General features: G+C 47.4%; 1 pseudogene; it reads left to right on the top strand.

Annotated features, from left to right (window-relative positions):
- Positions 1-1,988: 1,988 nt before the first annotated feature.
- Positions 1,989-20,825, top strand: LOC137305819 (adenosine receptor A1 pseudogene; annotated as a pseudogene).
- Positions 20,826-21,942: the final 1,117 nt, after the last annotated feature.

Below are 21,942 nucleotides of genomic sequence, written 5' to 3'. Positions count from 1 at the left end.
TGGGAGTGTTTGATGGGACAGTGTAGAGGGAACTTTACTCTGTATCTAACCCTGTACCTGCCCTGGGAGTGTTTGATGGGACAGTGTAGAGGGAGCTTTACTCTGTATCTGACTCATGCTGTACCTGCCCTGGGAGTGTTTGATGGGACAGTGTAGAGGGAGCTTTACTCTGTATCTAACCTGTGCTGTACCTGCCCTGGGAGTGTTTGATGGGACAGTGTAGAGGGAGCTTTACTCTGTATCTAACCCTGTACCTGCCCTGGGAGTGTTTGATGGGACAGTGTAGAGGGAGCTTTACTCTGTATCTAACCCTGTACCTGCCCTGGGAGTGTTTGATGGGACAGTGTAGAGGGAGCTTTACTCTGTATCTAACCCTGTACCTGCCCTGGGAGTGTTTAATTCTGGCACTACAGAAACAATAACTTGAATTTCTATAGTGCTCCTTACATGGAGGAAGACGTCTCAAAACACTGTACATTAAGGAGGACAAAACTGTGGACACCGATCAGGAGGGGAAAATGAAAAGGGTTAGGTTTGGGGACCAAAGCCACAGTTGAAGTGAAAGGCCTTGAGGCTTCTGAAAGCAAGGAGGGAGGTGAGAAGGTGAAGGAAATTGGGCAGGGAGCTACAGAGGACAAAAGTGAACAAACAGCCACCAATGGCTGACTGGAGGGAGCAGGGGACCAGTCAAAGTCCCGTGTTGGGGGAGAGGAGGATGTGTCTCGGGATGTAAGGTGGTAGGGAGATCACTAATGGAGGGAGGGGGTGAGGCCATTGAGGGATTTGAAAGCGGTGGTGGGGGGGGTGAAGAGAACTTTGAAATCAGCTTGCCGGCCCACCAGGAGCCAATGGAGCTCGAACAGGCCTGGGACAGCAATCCGTATCCCCCAATTTGATGAACCCAGATGGGTTAGGATTTCCGCTGCTGATCGATATCCAGTAAACCCTTCCCCCCACACGCTGGAAACCGTGGGTTTTCAGACATTGGTGAGGTCAGGTTCGGGCTTAGTTGTGATGCTCCCACTGGTGGAATATCCCATTGCTGCTCACTGTCTCGGCTCACACGTGAAGAACAGCTGAGGTACCTCTAGAAAAGAGAAGGCTGAGGGGTGACCTGACAGAGGTCTTTAAGGTTATGAAAGGGTTTCGATAGGGTAGACGTACAATGTCTCCACTTGTGGGGGAGACCAAAACTAGGGGCCATAAATATAAGATAGTCACTAATAAATCCAATCGGGAATTCAGGAGAAACTTCTTTACCCAGAGAGTGGTGAGAATGTGGAACTCACTCCCACAAGGAGCAGTTTAGGTGAATAGTGTAGATACATTTAAGGGGAAGCTCGATAAACACATGAGGGAGAAAGGAATAGAAGGATATGCTGATAGGGTGAGATGAGGAGGGGAGGGAGGAGGCTCGTGTGGAGCATAAACACCGGGATAGACCAGTTGGGCCGAATGGCCTGTTTCTGTGCTGTAAATTCTCTGTAATTCTATGTACCCGAGGCAAACAACCTCTATGGAACTTACCCCAACAAATCATCGCCCAAGACCACTGATTTATGGTTTTCACTGAACACTTGAGAGAAAATCTGATCCTCAAAACAGCCATAAAAACACTGGAATCTCATAATCGAAAATAAATTTAATACAGTCATTGTCAGGGAAAAACGGCAGCGGCGGGGCCGGGGGGAGAGACTGATTCGTGAGGGGTTCGAGTGAATCAGCTGCTTCTGCCTGAGTCGCTATAAATAAATAACACAGATTATTTATTTGAATGGATTTTCACTGAGTCATTATAAATGGAGCTCTATTCATCCCGCTGGGTTTGCAAACTGCCTTGATGATTTCTTCTCATGAAACCAAACTGTTGTCTGTGTTCTGACCCCAGTCACCTCCTCCCGCTCATAGACTGCCGGGGAGAGAGGGGGGGGGGGACAGAAATAATATTCCGGGCTCTGCAATTTGTTTTACAAAAGCAGCGACTTTAAGAGCTGCAGGCAGAGCAGCACGAATTGCTGTCGTGTGATAAAAGTATTTCCTTTCACTTGCTTGGGTTTTTACAGACTCAGTCGAATCTCCCCCCTCTTCTTATTCACGCAAATCCATCTGTCGGAGCGAATGACATGACGTGACAGCGTGACCTGTAAACAATCGGGGCTCTGGACGTTTCCCAGCGGTGGAAAGCCAGGACGTGACCAGGTTTCGACTGCTTCAGGTGCGCTGTTGACTCTGGTAAGTCTTTTATTGATGCAAACCCCCCTTCCGCCACCTGACCCCACCAGATGGGTTCGGGGGATAAACGTACTGTTAGTTCGAGTCCCACTCCAGAGATTTGAGCACAAAATCCAGGCCGGCGCTCCCAGTGCAGTACTGAGGGAGTGCTGCAGTGTCGGAGGTGCCGTCTTTCGGATGAGACGTTAAACTGAGGCCGTCTCAGGTGGACGTAAAAGATTTCACAGCCACTATTGTGAAGATCAGGGGCGTCCTGGACAATATTTATCTCTCAACCAACATCATTAAATCAGATTATCTGGTCATTACCCAATTTTCCGCCACTCTGGCTGTGCTCAGTTAACTCAGCACAGAATGGGAGCTTGCTGTCTCTTTAAGCCCAGTAGCTGACGAGGTGGAGAGGATTTGCATGGAACAGTAATGTGAATCTGAGACCGTGTCATCAGTTGAAACTGTTTGTTGAATGCAGAGTGTTGCGTTTGAACGACCTGATCGGAGGCAGCTGTGTCAACAACTCCATGTGAACTCAGCCTTGTTCAGTCAACGTTCGCTGAGAGACTCAGTTATTGCAGCTCTGTCTATCTCGCTCCCTACAACTGCGTACAAAAAACATTAATGGATGCAGAGTGGGGTTGCGAACTCTCCAGGATTTCCTGCAGTCTCCAGGAATTGAAGATTAATCTCCAGGATACAGCAAGACCCAGGAGAAAAATCATAGAGGCATTTAAAAAAAACTGAGATTTTTCCATTTTCTTTGAACACTTTTGTTTATTAGTTATAAAAATATCGGAGATGGCAGTCAAGAATCATTCAATTGGGTGATAAAGGGTCTGTTCGCTCTCCAATTGGTGTGGGAAGGCAGGGCACCGTGAGGATGGACATGTCGGGCAACCAATGGCGGGAGTGTGAGGGCGGGGCAGTTGGAGGCAAATGGTCATGTGATGAAACCTCCAGGAATACGTCCAACCAGAGTTGGCAACCCTAATCTAAAGTGGGCTCAATTGGGATGGATGGGTCACAGTAAACAAACACTGCATGGGACCAACCTCAGCCTTCATGAGTGTCACGGTCTACAGGCATTGCTTTCGTCACCCCACTGGGAGGATTTCTGTTTAAAGTCTCATCCAAAAGATGGGCCCTCTGACAGTGCAGCACTCCCTCAGTACTGCACTCCCTCGGTACTGCACTCCCTCAGTACTGCACTCCCTCAGTACTGCACTCCCTCGGTACTGCACTCCCTCAGTACTGCACTCCCTCGGTACTGCACTCCCTCAGTACTGCACTCCCTCGGTGCAGCACTCTCTCGGTACTGCACTCCCTCAGTACTGCACTGAAGTCTCAGCCTAGATTTTGTGCTCAAATCTGGCATGTGGAATCATAGAGTGGTTACAGTACAGAAGGCAGCCATTCGGCCCGTCGAGCCCGTGCCGTCTCTCTGCAGGAGCAACCCAGCTGGTCCCACTCCCCCGCCCTGCAAATATTTTCCCTTCAAGTACTTATCCAGTTGCCTTTTGAAGGCCATGATTGAATCTGCCTCCACCACCCTCTCGGGCAGTGCATTCCAGATCCTAACCACTCGCTGTGTAAAAAAGTTTTTCCTCATGTTTCCTTTGGTTCTTTTGCCAATCACCTTAAATCTGTGTCCTCTGGTTCTTGACCCTTCCACCAATGGGAACAGTTTCTCTCTATCTACTCTGTCTAGACCCTTCATGATTTTGAACACCTCGATCAAATCTCCTCTCAACCTTCTCTGTTCCAAGGAGAACAATCCCAGCTTCTCCAGTCTATCCACGTAACTAAAGTCCCTCATCCCTGGAATCATTCTAGTAAATCGTTTCTGCACCTTCTCTAAGGCCTTGACATCCTTCCTAAAGTGCGGTGCCCAGAATTGAACACAATACTCCAGTTGTGGCCATACCAGTGTTTTATAAAGGTTCATCATGACTTCCTCGCTTTTGTACTCTGTGCCTCTATTTATAAAGCCCAGGATCCCGTTTGCTTTTTTAACCACTTTCTCAACCTGCCCTGCCACCTTCAACGATTTGTGCACATATACCCCCAGATCTCTCTGTTCCTGTAACCCTTTTAGAATTGTGCCCTATAGTTTATATTGCCTCTTCTCGTTCTTCCTACCGAAATATATCACTTTGCACTTCTCTGCATTAAATTTCATCTGCCACGTGTCCGCCCATGCCACCAGCCTGTCTGTGTCCTCTTGAAGTCTATCACTATCCTCCTCACTGTTTACTACCCTTCCAAGTTTTGTGTCATCTGCAAATTTTGAAATTGTGCATTGTACACCCAAGTCCAAGTCATTAATATATATCAAGAAAAGCAGTGGTCCCAACACCGACCCCTGGGGAACACCACTGTACACCTCCCTCCAGTCCGAAAAACAACTGTTCACCACTACTCTCTGCTTCCTGTCACTTAGCCAATTCTGTATCCATGCTGCCACTGCCCCTTTTATTCCATGGGCTTCAATCTTGCGGCACTTTATCAAACGCCTTTTGGAAGTCCATATACACCACATCAACTGCATTGCCCTCATCTACCTCTGTGTTACTGCCTCAAAAAACTCTATCAAGTTGGTTAAACACAATTTGCCTTTAATAAATCGATGTTGGCTTTCCTTTATTAATCCACACTTGTCCAAGTGACTGTTAATTTTGTCCCTGATTATTGTTTCTAAAAGTTTCCCCACCACTAAGGTTAAACTGACTGGCCTATAGTTGCTGGGTTTATCCTTACACCCTTTTTGAAACAAGGGAGTCACATTTGCAATTCTCCAGTCCTCTGGCACCACCCCCATATCTAAGGATGTTGGGAAGATTAAGGCCAGTACCTCTGCAATTTCCACCCTTACTTCCCTCAGCAACCTAGGGTGCATCCCATCCGGACTGGGTGACTTATCTACTTTAAGTACAACCAGCCTTTCTAGTACATCCTCTTTATCAATTTTAGCCCATCCAGTATCTCAACTACTGCTGCTTTTACTTTATGTAATGTAGTCAGAGGGACTACAGTTCAGTACTGAGGGAGTGCTGCACTGTCGGAGGTGCCGTCTTTCAGATGAGACGTTAAACCGAGGCCTCGTCTGCCCTCTCAGGTGGATGTAAAAGATCCCACGGCCACTATTTCGAAGAAGAGCAGGGGAGTTCTCCCCGGTGTCCTGGACAATATTTATCCCTCAACCAACATCACTAAAACAGATTATCTGGTCATTATCTCATTGCTGTTTGTGGGATCTTGCTGTGCGCAAATTAGCTGCCACGTTTCCTACATTATGACAGTGACTACACTTCAAAAGTACTTCATTGGTTGTAAAGCGCTTTGGGACATCCTGAGGCCGTGAAAGGTGCTGAATTGATGCAAGTCTGTCTTTCTTTTCTCTCTAGCCTTTAGTTAATTGTAGCCCCCGAATTGCTGAGATGAATTAACTCAGACCAAGTCAGGAATCAAACCCGGGACGTTTCCTGGATGACAAAGCTTGGGAAAAAAAACATTTATCGAGAGTTGTGGCTGCCAGCAATAAACTCACTGCCCTTAGGGAACGAAACAATGGGTTTCGAGGCTCACACAATGGTGGAGGGATTCATACAGTCATTGGCTCTGTTTGTAAAGTGGCCATGTTCCAGAGCTTTACATTGTCAAATAAACTGTTTGATAACACAGATCTGAGCAGTCGCAGGAAAGTAAATAGTTTACAGCCTTTTATCACTGATAAGGCAGCCTGATCTCAGTGTTTTATCAGGTCTGTAATCCAACCAGCCTTTATTTTTCTCTTAATTTAGTGATTACTCACGCAGAAATAGCCGTCCTTTCATAGCCTGTTGACAGATCTGTACACTATTATTCTAATTGGTTCAAGAGAATGTTTTTTTAAATTGCACCCCCCCAATGTTCAGTGGCTAAATTCACTGCTCGATGTGGGACCAAGCCACACAGACCAGGGAAATTTAGGCTCAATTGCCCTTCTGGCCTGTGTTAGCTGATCTCTGCTGGAGAATTAATAGAGAGAGAGATTGCCACAGTGTCAGATGCAGTGGCTGATGGCTCTGCTGCCAATGGTGTTTACAATTGTTTACAATTGTCAACCCCAGTCCATCACCGGCATCTCCACATAATGGTGGAAGGGAGGGAGGTGCAGGACACACAGGAGAGCAAAGTTGGAAGAGCAGAGGCTGCATGTTGGGAGAGAGGGCAGGAGAAGACTGCAGAGGTAATGTCCTTCTCGGGCCCCCCCTCTCCCCTTTGTAAAATGCTCCCAGGTATTCATCTAAGAGGAGGCATGTGTATAAATGCAAGATTGGATAGGCCGGGGTTGTTTTCCTTGCCGCAGAGGAGGCTGAGGGGAGACTTGATTGAGGTGTACAAAATCATGAGGGGCCCAGATAGAGTAGACAGGAAGTACCTGTTTCCCCTAGCGGAGAGTTCAAGAACTAGAGGACATAGATTTAAGCTGATTGGCAGAAGGATTAGAGGGGACATGAGGAAAAACTTGTTTACCCAGAGGGTGGTGGGTGTATGGAATTCGCTGCCCGAGTTGGTGGTAGAGGCAGGGACCCTCAACTCTTTTAAAAAGTACCTGGACCTGCACCTAAAGTGCTGTAAGCTGCAGGGCTACGGACCGGGTGCTGGAAGGTGGGATTAGAATGGGCACCTGGTTGTTCTTCGAGCCGGCGCGGACACGATGGGCCGAATGGCCCCCTTCTGTGCTGTACACCTTCAGCCTTCTCTTTTCTAGAGAAAAGAGCCCCAGCCTGTTCAATCTTTCCTGATAAGTATATCCTCTCAGTTCTGGTATCAACCTTTCTGAATCTTTTTTTGCACTTTCTCCAGTGCCTCTATATCCTTTTTGTACTAGAACTGTGCACTTAAAAAGTGCAGAATCCCCGCATTAAATGCAGCAATTTGAGGTCTGTGCACCAAACCCCTGTAGTTTTCCATTTGTAAATTTTACCTTCAACCTGCCTTTAAAGCAGAATGGAAAATTTACACTTTCATGTCTGAAGACAATAGATCAGCTTTTGGTTTTTCTCAGTAGTCTTTTGATGCCCATCAGATTTGAAAATGTTTCCATCCTGTCAGAAAGGTTATACCTTAAAGCTCTCCTTCAGCGACTGACTCACTCAAAAAACAGCCTCTGGCCTTCTTTATTCAGTCATGCAGTCACTCAAAACCGTGTACAGCAAGTGATCATTCAGGAGTCATTGTAATTGGGAAAAGTACACAAAGGGTTTAAAGAACAGTCACTGAAGGTCCTATGGGGTAGCCTGCTTTCCTTGCAATCCATGGCGCCCAGGTTGTAATTAGCAAATTCCACATTTGACTACAAATGGTACAGAGAAAATCTTCCCATTAACAACAACAACTTGCATTTATATAGCGCCTTTAACGTAGTAAAACGTCCCAAGGAGCTTCACAGGAGCGATTATCAGACAAAAATTGACACCGAGCCAGATAAAGAGATATTGGGACAGGTGATCAAAAGCTTGGCCAAAGAGGGAGGTTTTAAGGAGCGTCTTAAAGGAGGAGAGAGAGGCAGAGAGGTTTAGGGAGGGAATTCCAGAGCTTAGGGCCCAGGCAGCTGAAGGCACGGCCGCCAATGGTGGAGCGATGGAAATCGGGGATGGACAAGAGGCCGGCTTATGGTGGTCCCTGTCCCTTGATCTTTTGGGAGCATCCACTGTATCAAAATGTTAAAAAAAAATACAGAGAGGCAGGAGACATAAAAGCAATCAGATGAAAAAATTAATCAATCGCTGTTCGATTCCCGGAAAAGAACAATCCTTTGTTCTGAAATAACATGAACCACTGGCCCTGATTTTCATAAAGGATCCAGGAATCTGCTAACTGAACCGTGAGCTTGATCCAAATGCATCCAATACATAACTCAGCTCTAGATCAACCAGACATTACAAGCAAGTTAATTCTGCCGATGCTCTTCCTTGTTGATTGATCCTGCTTCTTAGATTTGCGTTTGTTGGATCTCAGCAATCCAGCCCCAGATATCTATGTCGATGAGCTCATAAAACTCCTCCAGTTCAGGTAAGTGAGGCTGTTAATCAGTTTGTGAACATATTTTGGAGGGTAGGGAAAAAAAGAGGAGAAATATCATTCAGGAAAGAGCAATTGACTCAAACTTTGTCAGCAAATCTGTGTCTGTGTGTACGATTGCGTGTATCACAATGTGTACGATTGTATCCCTGTGTTTCGCTGTGTGTATGATTGTGTATCACTGTGAGTCACAGTATTACTATGTGTATAAATGCGTGCAGTGTATCGCTGCGCACATACCTGTATCGCTGTGCGTATACCTTTATCGCTACGCATATATCTGTATCACTGCGTGCATACCTGTAACACTGGGCGCATACCTGTATCGCTGCGTGTATACCTGTAACACTGGGCGCATACCTATATCGCTGTGTGTATACCTGTATCACTGGGCGTATACCTGTATCGCTGCGCATATACCTGTATCGCTGTGCGTATACCTGTATCACTGGGCGCATACCTGTATCGCTGCATGTGTACCTGTATCGCTGCGCATATACCTGTATCGCTGCGTGCATACCTGTATCACTGGGCGCATACCTGTATCGCTGTACGTATACCTATATCGCTACGTGTATACCTGTACCTCTGGGTGCATACCTATATCACTGCATGCATACCTGTACCTCTGGGCGCATACCTGTATCACTGCGTGTATACCTGTATCTCTGGGCACATACCTATATCGCTGCGTGTATACCTGTATCACTGGGCGCATACCTATATCGCTGTGTGTATACCTGTATCACTGGGCGTATACCTGTATCGCTGCGCATATACCTGTATCGCTGTGCGTATACCTGTATCACTGGGCGCATACCTGTATCACTGTGTGTATACCTGTATCGCTGTGCGTATACCTGTATCACTGGGCGCATACCTGTATCGCTGCATGTGTACCTGTATCGCTGCGCATATACCTGTATCGCTGCGTGCATACCTGTATCACTGGGCGCATACCTGTATCGCTGTACGTATACCTATATCGCTACGTGTATACCTGTACCTCTGGGTGCATACCTATATCACTGCATGCATACCTGTACCTCTGGGCGCATACCTGTATCACTGCGTGTATACCTGTATCTCTGGGCACATACCTATATCGCTGCGTGTATACCTGTATCACTGGGCGCATACCTATATCGCTGCGTGTATACCTGTATCACTGCATGTACACCTGTATCGCTGTGTGTATACCTGTATCTCTGGGCGCATACCTATATCGCTGCGTGTATACCTGTATCTCTGGGCGCATACCTGTATCACTGCGTGTATACCTATATCTCTGAGTGTATACCTATATTGCTGCGCGTATACCTGTATCGCTGCGCGTATACCTGTATTACTGTTAATTGGTAACGTCTGTATTGTGTCATCTGCATGAAATGCACGGCAGAATGTGCTATTATCCTTCGAGAATTAGCCCTGATTTCCCCAGAGGGTTCAATGGATAAATTCACCAACCAGTATGTTACTGAGTCACAAAAATCAGGATGACCCCAGTCTTTGAGGAGTTAGCTGAGCGATAGTTGGGGTACCACAATTCACCTCAGGCTCCTCAATGCTGGGGGGGGGGGAAGAAAATTAACCCAGTGTTCCTGCTCTCGATTGCCATCCTGTGACTCCTACTAGAGTGTGCATACGTGTGTTTATATGTATCTTGCGTGATTCACAAGTGACGCCTTACGCAGTTGAATAGCCACATGCCATTCACTGACACAAGGTCACACATGAAAAATGGTCACTTGGCAAGGCACCATGGAGCCATATCCCAGCAAAGAGTCTGTAACGATGTGTCTTCAGGGAAAGGAAATTGCGGGCAAGAAGTAATGGGGAACTGATTATTTCATGTTATCAAACAGCAGTCTGTGCTTTCTTTATATTAACCTCAGCAGAGTGATCCTCACGGACATACAGTGAACTGGAAGCATCCTCTGCGATTGGCACTGCACTGCCTGTAGCTGTGACGTTACCCTCAGCATTAATCTCAGCAACGTTTCGGTCTTCATAAAATATTTAAAATAGGGGCCCATCCCATAATGAAACTGCAACCTCTGAGTCGTGCTCCAGAATCACAGTAATCCCCCTCCCCATCTCTGTAACCTCCTCCAGACCCACAGCCCTGCGCTCCTCCAATTCTGGCCTCTTGCACATCCCCCGATCTCCTTCGCTCCACCATTGGCGGCCGTGCCTTCAGCTGCCTGGGCCCTAAGCTCTGGAATTCCCTCCCTAAACCTCTCCCCCTCTCTCTCCTCCTTTAAGACGCTCCTTAAAACCTCCCTCTTTGACCTGTCCTAATATCTCCTGACGTGGCTCGGTGTCAAATTTTGTTTGATAATCGCTCCTGTGAAGCTCTAGGGACGTTTTACTCCGCTTTATAAACGCAAGTTGTTGGTGGAAAGCCAAAAGGAATTTTATTTGGTCCTTCCCTTTTCTTATGGTGTAACTCCTGTTCTGCAGTTTGACCTCAAAAGCACCAAAGTTCTCTGCCACCCGCCATCATTCCCCCCCCCCTGCCCTGCCGGGGAAAGTGCTGGCACTGCCAATGCTTAAAGATCTGGCCCCTCACCTCCTGCCAGCACTCAATGCACCGTGCTCGACGCACCAAAGGCACCAGCACATTTTGAAATGGTAAGGGGGCCGGGCTCTGCTCAGGGTGTGCGCTGGCAGCCTGTGGGCTGAGGCGGTGAGAGTGTCGCCAGGCGACTGATCCTGCCCTCATCCGATGTCCACACATACGCCTTCCAGTAGGGGGGGGGGGGGTCATTGAATCCAGTCAGAAGCAGGAGCCCCTTCCTAGTCCGTGACCTAGTGTCACCTCCCACCCAACCCCCCCCCCCACTTAAAGCAGGGCCACGGAATCCCAATCGTAGAAACCCCACGGCCAACCGGGCTTAAACAACAGGCAGGAAATGGTCAGCTGGTCCATCAAGACTGCCCCACACCTCATGATCCCTAGAACGTCAGGACCAGACACTTCCTAGCCCCCCCACCAAACACAAACCCTCCGCCACAACCCCCCCAACCCCCCAATCCCCCCTACTCAACCCCCCAACCCACCCAACCCCCCCGAACCACAACCCCCCCCCAACCCCCCCTACTCAACCCCCCCAAACACAACCCCCCCAATCCCCCCACCTAACCCCACCGCCAATCCCCCAACCCCCCCTACTCAACCCCCCAACCCACCCAACCCCCCCGAACCACAACCCCCCCCCAACCCCCCCTACTCAACCCCCCCAAACACAACCCCCCCACAACCCACCCAACCACCCCCCAACTCCAACCCCATCCCCCCAACCCCCCCCCCCACAACCCCCTCCGCAGCCACGTAATCTTCTGAGAGAGGCAAAAAAAAAGAAATCTCGGGCCGATGAGGGAAATGGCACCCTTGGAAAATTCCTCCATTGCGATCAGCCGTCACAGCACAGACCGGGGATTGTACCTGGGACCCTCCTGATCTCTGGGATTCAGTCCCACTCTGAGCACTGCCAACAGAGTCATCGAGCGAGCTTGAAGGACTCATTAGGACAGCAATGTTCCAGGACAGGACTGCAAGGCCACAATAAGTGTTTGCTCCGGCTCATGCCCCCCAGCTCCGTCGCCATAACTGCGTGCTGCAGGAACACTCTGTCGTTCTATTAATTGCACCAGGCTAGCACTGAGTGTGGAACACATGCACTGCACCTTGATTTCAACATTCCAGTTCTATTTGCCTGTCAAATGACTGGAGTGGGTGTGGAGAACATAAAGGAGGCAGGCACTCAACGATCTCCAAGCCAAGGGGACAGCAGGCGAGAACACTTGGGGGCAAAACAAAAATATCCTGCAGGGAAGACGTTTTTATAAAGAAAATGTCCCCCCCGCCACCAAAGGTCCCGGGAAATTCTGTGTGAATCCGTTTTGGAATTCAGTAAGTGTTTTCCTTCATTTAATGCAATTTCTTTGTGGCGTTTATTAATTAACCCTGAATCCAACGTAGCAATATTTATTGTTCGCACTTATGTTCAAAGTTGGGTGTTTTGGACACAGTCCCGATTAACTTAAGGAAAGTGAATTTTACACTGAAATGCCAATTTATGTACAGAACGAGCGCATCCAAGTGAGTGCGTCTGTGTTTAATTTTTTTTTTACTTGCGATTTTTCTGCCTTTGTTTTTAACTCCTTGCTTGGGTACGACTCCAGCTGAAACCCTGCACCTTGCCAAAGTGGTCTTTGCCCACATGTGAATGTACGCAGTGAGGCTATTCGACTGCAGAGGGCAGTGCAGTGTTACCCGATCCAGTGCAGGCCTCACAATATCCAGCAGGGGGGGGGTCACTGGCTGATTTCCCCCCCCTCCCCAGCCCTGAATATTGAGGCCCAAGTCACAACCTCATGAGAATGCGTGCTTGAATCTTAAGGTGTGAGGCCCCTTAGCAGGGCAGTAGAGAATAGGACTTTCCGGTTCTTTCTCTCGTCCCTTGGGGGCACTGACTGTTGCTGAGGTCTGGTCCAGGGCATGGGGAACCTTCTCGTGCTTCACCCAAAGTTATTTTTCTTGTTTGGTATCTAAAAAAGTGAGTGGGCTGGTCAACTGCAGGAGGCGTCACAATCCAGTTGACTCCTGTCCTCACCCAAGGAGGACACGCGGGCACACAGACACGTATGTGCACACACTTCACCCAGGGACACGGATAGGGACCAGGAGCAGATCGCTGGCTGGCTGACTCTCTTCCCTAGCCCAGGGTCCTGAGGCCAACTACAGCACTCCTACTGCTGTACAGGCCAGGATCAGTTACAGCACAGACTGAGAATCAGATCCCGGGGATCTTTCTGGTCTGTATAACTTATTTTAGAATTTTACATTACAAGCAAACCTGTGAATGGCAGTGCTTTGCACTGAAAAATATCATCCCACACACAGAGATACACAGGCTAAGATTACCCAATCATCATGCCAAGTCTTAAGTTAAAACAACTTCTAGAATGTAAGGCCAGTGCGAAATTTGACAGGCAGTTTTCTGTGGGTAATTATTTGTAACTTTTTCCTCTCCAACATCAACTTGCATTTATATAGCACCTTTAACGTAGTAAAACGTCCCAAGGCGCTTCACAGGAGTGATTATCAGACAAAAATTACACACCGAGCCACATAAGGAGATATTAGGACAGGTGACCAAAAGCTTGGACAAAGAGGTAGGTTTTAAGGAGGGTCTTAAAGGAGGAGAGAGAGGGGGAAGAGAGGTTTAGGGAGGGAATTCCAGAGCTTAGGGCCCAGGCAGCTGAAGGAACGGCCGCCAATGGTGGAGCAATGAAAATCGGGGATGCGCAAGAGGCCAGAATTGGAGGAGTGCAGAGATCTCGGAGAGTTGTAGGGCTGGAGGAGGTCACAGAGACAGGGAGGGGCGCGAGGCCATGGAGAGATTTGAAAACAAGGATTTCAAAGTCTCCCCACGGGATGGAAAAATACGGTAGAATAGGATGAGAAAAGGCCATTCAGCCCATCAATGATACTCCCTCTGGCCTCAGTATTGCCGCAGTCGAACCTGGCTATTGGGAGTTACCAGGTAGTGACCCTATGATATTCTCACAGGCTGTGAGCTGGCACCTGGCCTCTCATTGTACGAGGAATGTCCCATCACACCTTGGCATAGTTCCAGAGCACTGGGTCGGACTGGGTTGCCCACCTGTGCGGGCACCCTGAATCAAGAATGAAGGAGTGACTTGGACCTAATGGGAATGCAGGATACCCCACAGCCCTCCTCTCAACCTGCACTCCGTTGAGGTAGAATTAAGCACAGCGTGTCCAGTGGGAAGGTGGTTTTCTGTAGATATGGGAAAACAGATGGTTTGGTCAGCTTGCAAACCTTGTGTCACTCTGCTGCTTTCCTCACCGACGCTGTCCAATGTCACAACATCCCTGCTGAAAGGGGACGCAGTTTGTGGGCCACATCATAACCAATTAACAGAGTCAGCATTTTATATACAGAGCGGTGTTACTCAAACCAACAGAACCTATTGCCCTGTGTCGCTGTCTGTGGGAGACGCTGGTGTCTCTGGTATCTTCAGCACCATCAATGGCCAGCAAGTCGATTCCGTGGAAGATCATGTACTCACTGGAGGATCTGATCTTCAATGGATTACAGGAACTAACACAGCTCTGTACATTCTATAATAACATTCCATGCTTTATAAAGCCGATATTTAATCGAGGGGTTAGGATGGTTTTTATGCAGAATACCTGGGAGTGAGTTACAGGCTGGAATCTAATCGAGGGGTTTGGGTGATTTATGTAAAGAATAATAGATACTCAGGAATGAGTTACACATTCAAATTTAGGTCGAGGGGTTTGGATGGTTTATACATATAATTAAAACAGAAAATGCTGGAAGGACAGAGAAAGGCTGTCAGCCTCTGTGTGTTTCCAGAATTTGCATTGTTTTTTATCTCTTGTTTATTTGTATAGAATAATGGATACCTGGAATTAGTTACAAAGGAATAAATTCTAATTGAGGTGCACCAGCTGTCGTCACAAGTTTTGAAGATCAAAGCTTCAGCTATTTATAACTGTCATCGAAGCGGCCTGATTAGATTACAGCCCTCTGTATCTGTTATACATTAACAGTTTTGACGCCATTAGTGTGGTTTTAATCACAGAATAATCACCAACTGATTAGTGGGACGTTGTGTCTGGAGTGAGGTATTTGCTGGACAGTCCTGGGCATGTTGCTGGGATGCTGAGGGTCAATTGTCATGGCCTTTGACCCTCAGCCTGGCTGAGACAAGCTAACTCAGTGCGGACAGCCAACCAAACCCGCGATCTTTCTGTGTCGAAGTTGGGAACGGTTCCTGACCTGCTGGATTCTTCACACCAGGTCTGAAAGGAGGAAGGCGGCCGGATGGCAGGTATAATGCAGGATGTGAGGCGCTCTCAATTTACCTCTGGAGGGAGAAATTCTACAGAACCTTCCCTCAGGTTCAGGTAGACTCCACGACGGAGCAGATTTAGTGTGTTTTTTCAGAGTTTTTACTCGGAGTGGGTGTACTCGGTCACCGCCTTTGTCCCTTCCGACAGGGTGTGTTTGGCTAGCTCCCCTCGAGGCAGCACGCCGGTCTGGATCTCCCGCGAGCTGACGATCGAGCGCTTGCTGTAACGGGCTGGGCGGGAAGCCTCACCCGCGATGCGCTCAAAAATATCGTTCACAAAAGGAGTTAACGACGCCGGTAGCCCTGGAGGAGATGCTGGTGTCAGGGTGAACCTGCTTTATCACTCTGTAGCTGTAGATGAAGTAACTCTCCTTCCTCAAACTTCTCTGCTTCTTGCCCCCCATTACTCGAGGCTTTCTCGACACCCTCTTTGGGTGCCGATTTCTTCCCCTTGGCCATTTTCACACTTGATTTGTCAGCTTGGCTCAACTGGCAGCACTCGTCTGAGTCAGGAGCCCGTGCCTTCTAAATCCCTCCGCACAGCCTTGGCTGTCAGCGAGTGCTGCATCGTTCGAGGTGCCGTCCTTCAGATGAGATGTTAAACCGAGATACTTCTGCCCGTTCAGATAGATGTAAAAGGGATAATTTTATGACTGCGCATTCCTGGCAGGGAGCAAATATCAAGGATTCAGGGGCTGTGTTGCCCCGTGAATGGGCTGAAAATCACATCCATGATTTCAAGGTTCTGCACCAGCAGCCCTTAAATGTAAAAGAAAAAAAGACTTGCATTTCTACAGCACCTTTCACAACCTCGGGATTAACCAAAGCGCTTTACAGCCAATGAAGTACTTTTTGAAGTGTAGTCACTGTTGTAATGTAGGAAACGCGGCAGCCAATTTGCACACAGCAAGATCCCACAAACAGCAATGTGATAATGACCAGATAATCTGTTTTAGTGACGTTGGTTGAGGGATAAATATTGGCCAGGGACAGTTTTCCGGTGGGAAAATGGTAGGATGAGATCAAATGGGCTGAAGGGGCTTTCTTAATCTGAACCGATCGGGAGGAAGTGGTAAGGGAAGCTTCCCGGACTGAATTCGAACCTAGGTCCCCACGGCTTTAATCAGTTGTGCCATTTTTGTACACAGTCGTTAATGTAGCTGTCAACCGTTGTCTTTCACTGTTACTGATACCTAGAGTAATGCCAAGGTCCAGTTTGTGTGAAATAAATCAGTTGCTATGTTGTGAGGGACTGGTTAGTCCAGCCTTTTTTGGAGTCAATAATAAATATTTCCCGGTCTGTGTTTGAACAAGAGAAAGCATTCGACACCACAACCAAGGAGAGCTGCAGGACAATAGCAAGTTTGTGTATCTATCTCATCAGTTGCTCACTGACGTCATATTCAATCTTTTGGAGGGCTTTGTCTGACAAGACGATTGATTGGCACCAGGTATTAAAAGATCCATTCAGTTGAGACCTGGGACATAAAGGTGTGAGGGACAAAGTTCTTTGTAAATCTCACACATTACTGCAGCATTAGTATGGAGACAGGATGATTTGGAGTTTATGGAGGGGGGTCAGGAGCCCTGACAAGGAGGGTGTTGAGATAGTTGAGTCTAGAGGTGACAAAGGTAAGGGTGTGGGTTTTGGCAGCAGTGGGTACAAGGTAGAGACACGGGCAAAGAATGCTGCAGTAATGGAAGTGAGCAGACTTGCGAGTGGATATGGTTTGCTTTTTCTAATAAAACCCATAAGGACACACTGGGTTTCTGCAGTGTCATCAAACAAAAGTGCTATTCATTGTAGTAGGAAGCATTTTGAGCTTGACAAATATTAACACTTCTGACGTATTTGTCATAAGTTTGACCCTTTCAGAGGGGCGCAACTAATCATCCTGTCTCCATACTAAGCCCACTCACCCATCACAAGCACCTTTGCTGATCTACATCGGCTGCCAATCCCCAACAGGTTGGACGTAAAATTCCTCTCATCTATTAATTCCTCATGATTTTGCAATCTTCTCACCGATGTCCCAAAGTGCTTCACTTAAAAGTTTAAGTGCAGTCACTGTTACTACATGGGCAGACACAGCAGCCAGTCTGCATACACAATAAGACAAGTAACCAATTGGTCTATCTTTTTGGAAGTGTTAGCTGAAGGAGGACACCATGAGAACTCACTACTTTCCTTTGAATATTGCCATGGCATCATTAACAGAACTTCAATTTAATATCTCTTCTGGAGTACAGCACCTCCGAGAAGGAAGTTCTCCCACAGTAGTGTCAGTCTAGATCATATGCTCCGTTCCAAGAGTGGGACCCACAACATGGACTCAGATGCAAGAGTGCTACCAACTGAGCCAAACATGATATAAGCAAATAGGTTCTGAGTTGTATTATCAGAGGGATGCAGGTCTAAAGAGGTTGTACAGTTGATGTATAAGGTTTTGGTGACACCCTGTGTAAAGTTCTGGGCACCTAATTGTCAGAAGAAGATTACTGCTCTTGACAGCAGAGCAGCAATGATGATTCAGTGTAGCAGGAATTTAACTTATGAGGAAATTTAAAGGATGGTGACTGTTTTATTTGGAAAGGAGGAATCTTTGAGATGAGTTAATGGAAGGGTTCAAGATTATGAAGGGGATTGACAAAGTTGCCCCAATTAAATTGTTCAAAATACCAGGGGAACGAAAAAAATATAGGAAGCTAGGAGGGAGTGAAGTCCAACTGGAAATTTTTTTAAAAATAAAATGACTGTGGAATATGGTCTTTGAAGGGGACATCAATGGGTTCAAGGGACAATTGGATGCAGTTCTGAAGGAAGAAGGGGTTAACAGATATGATGAGTAGGTAAATTAATCAAAAAGAAACACGTTCACTCTACCTTGCTGACTTGATGGCAAAAGAAGCAGAGAGGAGAGAAGGAAATCTTATTTTACGCAGCGAGTTGTTCTGATCTGGAACGCGCTGCCTGAAAGGGCGGTGGAAGCAGATTCAATAATAACTTTCAAAAGGGAAGTGTTAGTGGGGATGGGACTAGGGGTGTCACAATTGCTGCCAGTGCTATTGGAGAGAGTGGAAAATTGACTACAGTTCCTGGTCCTGCCCCATCATCCAGGGACTTCTGATGGAACGTGTACATAGTATGATAGAATCATACAGCACAGAAGGAGGCCATTCGGCCCACTGTGCCTCTTTGAAAGAGCTATCCAATTAGTCCCACACCCCTGCTCTTTCCCCATAGCCCTGCAATTTTTCCCCTTCAAGTATTTATCCAATTCCCTTTTGAAAGTTATTATTGAATCTGCTTCCACCGCCCTTTCAGGCAGCACATTCCAGATCATTTGAACTCGCTGCGTAAAAAAAAACGTTTCCTCATCTCCCCTCTGGTTCTTTTGCCAATTACCTTAAATTTGAGACCTCTGTTTACCAACCCTCCTGCCACTGGAAACAGTTTCTCCCTATCCACTCTATCAAAATCCCTCATGATTTTGAACCCCTCTATTAAATCTCCCCCTTAACCTTCTCTGCTCTAAGGAGAACAAATCCCAGCTTCTCCAGTCTCTCCACGTAACTGAAGCCCCTCATCCCTGTTGGATGAGGATAGGATCGGGCACATTTAAAAGGCCATCATGGTAGAATAACCTGGTAACACTCAGTATCCAGTTTCACAGAGGGAGAATGGTCACTGGGGGAGGTACTGGAAGCTGCCTGTCACTGTAAAACCCGGCAAGAATTCAATACCGTTGGGGGAGGCGAATGGGGATAAAGGGAGAAAATTGTCAAAAGAAAAGGTGGGCTGTTTGGCCTAATGCCATTTTCTCACGATAAAGATGCTGAAGTTCTTCCACTCTTACAGGATAGGCAAGTTTGATCAATAATTACTTGCTTCGAAAACACAATGAAAGTCCAGTCCTTTAAAAATGACTAATTTTTTTTTTATAAAAGGTGAATCAGAAGCCGCCGACTCTTTGCGTATGGCGAATTGCAGAATCATCGAGGACCAAAGAGAAAAGAATGAAGGAGGAAAGAAAGAACAGAAGGAACTGAGGGATAAGAAGAAGGAAAAGAAGAAATAAGAAGGAAGACAAAGCGGGGGAGGAAGAGCACGCAATTCCTCATTTCATTATGGACATGTTTGAAAGTTTTGTCGACAGCATGGCAAATCTGTCCCATCACATGAACAATTGCACGAATGGTCTCCTCCACATCAGGATCGGGTACTTTATCGTGGAGGTGTTAACAGCGTTCCTCGCTGTTCTCGGGAACATCTTTATCTGTTTTGTCATTCTCAGGAACAGGAAGCTGCGGACAGTGACCAATTACTTTCTGGTATCCCTGGCTGTGGCGGACATATTGGTTGGAGCAGTGGCCGTCCCGTGTGCCTTGCTGACGGACCTTGGCCTCCCCAGGTGCAGCTATTACCTCTGCGTCCTGATGCTGTGCACTCTGCTCGTCCTGACTCAAGCCTCCATCTTCGGGCTCTTCGCCATTGCTGTCGAGCGCTACATCGCCATTCTGACGCCGTTACGCTACCAGGCCTTAGTGACGCCCAGGAACGCAGGCCTCATAATCGTCACTTCGTGGCTAATGGCGATCGTCATTGGGCTGGTGCCTTTGATGGGTTGGCGCAAAATGCCCGCTGCTGACGTGAGATGCTTCTTCGATAACATGATTGACGAGACCTACATGGTGTACTTTAATTTTATCTGTTGCATGCTCCTGCCGCTGCTAATCATGTTCGTCATCTATGCCAAGATATTTCTCGAGGTCAAAAGGCAGATCCGTAGAATAGCCGAGAGGCACATCGACATCAGCATGGTGGAAAAGCGACGGAAAATAGTCCGGCAAGAGCTCCAGACGGCAAAGTCTCTCTTCATCGTTCTGTTCTGCTTCACCGTGAGCTGGATTCCCCTGCACATCCTGAATTGCATCAAGCTCTACTGTCCGAGCTGTGACATCCCAGCGTCCCTGATGCTGACCACGGTCATTCTGTCCCACATCAACTCGGTAGTCAACCCCATTATCTACGTCTTCAGGATAAAGACCTTCTGGGACGCTTTCGAAGATATTTTCTCGTGCATCTCGTACCCCGCAGTCATTAGGAAGTATTCCAGTTCGGATTTTACAGGAATGAATAAGGTCGAGTCATTTATGAACAGGAACAGCACGTTGCCGGGAATGTAGAGATGATGGAAGCTTTCCTGTGTTTACTTATTAGTGGGCAAACCCCACCCCTCATTGATAATTCCAATTCATCAGACATGGTGACGCACTCCTGCAAAACCCACTCGCTATTTTCACCCTTGCTGTTTTGTCGATTGTATTTCTATTTATTGTACATTTCTGATTATACTACACTGTATTTACCCAACATCACTCACAGACAATGAGTGCTCAGCAGTAACATTATAAAGAAGTGTTTCCTACACCACAGTGGCCTGAGCTTCTTATATTATGAAGGGCAATGCTTGTTAATGAGTTGCCCCTGAGCTGTTGCTATTATTTGATCATAATCTTGTTGCCTTTCTGGCTCTTGTCACAATCCAGCAGTTCCATGTTTGGGCCTGATTAACCAGCCAGCCTTCCGGTTCTAGGCTCTTTATTAGCTGTAACAATAAACCGATGAAAACTTTTAAAACGAAAGGGTCATGTGTGAAATGGACGATGGGAGGAGATGCAGGAAGAGAAAGGTGAAATATTAAACAAGTGGGAAAGAGTGGAAAGAAAGGACAAAAATGGGTCAACAGGGTAAGCACAGCTCCCGTCATCCATTTCAGAGGAGGGTCAGAGGGTCAGTGTTGCAGCCTGTCTCTGACTCACGGGCCCCGATTTTAACTCCCCCCGCCCGGTATAAGCTGGGCGGAGAGCAATTAAAATTAGGCCAGTCACTTAGCCCCTCTGATCTAGAGCAGGGGGGGGCAGGCACGACACCCGCAGGAAAGAAGCGGGGGGTCCCACTTTAAATATGCAGATTGGGTCCACCGATCTGCTCTTTTAGTCGAGGCCTGAGTTGGAGGGGGAGGGGGAGCAGCGATGGATTCCCCCTCAGGCCAGACCTGTCGGGAGGGGGTTTGTGAACCAGAAGAGGTCCAGCAGCTAAGTTCAACCAATTTAATTTTAAGTTTCCCTGCGGGCCAAGAGAAACAGGAGTGCTCGTCTGGGACCTCACAAGGAAGCTTTGGGCCTCCCTTGCCTCAGCCGCCTTCCCTCCCTGATCGCCTCCATAGCAACCCCCCCACCCACCAATTCTTTGAGTGCAGCTTCCCCGCTGGGATAGCAGGAGCACTGAATGTACCTTAATGTACCAGTAAGAAGGCCATTCCTGGACATTTGATCAGATTTATTACTGTAACATTATTGTTTGTTTCAGTGTCACTGCATGTGAGCTGAAAACAAAGAACCAATCAGCCCAGGGAGTTTCCAGGGACATGGATTTAAGGAGTAGACCCAACCATATGATTGTATGATGTGTTCTTACAAGGTCCAGGCCTGTTGCCTTTTGCCGAGTCCAAAATGGGACTTGGGAAGGGAGAGAGAGAGGAGTGTGATTGGGGGCAGAGGCGAAGGGGTCAAGGTGGGATCAAGGCTTGAATTCTGATGTTGCTTTGCCATTGATGAAAATCTTAATCAATCATTATCTGCACATCAAACACAGGAGTCAGCAGGGGAAAAAAAACTGCTTTTAATTGTAAAAAGAAACTTTTTCAAGCCTTGGTTTGTACTTTAGACATTTTT

This window comes from Heptranchias perlo, chromosome 41 (assembly GCF_035084215.1).
Source record: "Heptranchias perlo isolate sHepPer1 chromosome 41, sHepPer1.hap1, whole genome shotgun sequence".
Classification (NCBI taxonomy): domain Eukaryota; kingdom Metazoa; phylum Chordata; class Chondrichthyes; order Hexanchiformes; family Hexanchidae; genus Heptranchias; species Heptranchias perlo.
The sequence above is the reverse complement of the archived record's forward strand: the minus strand, read 5'-3'. Positions and strand labels throughout refer to the sequence as shown.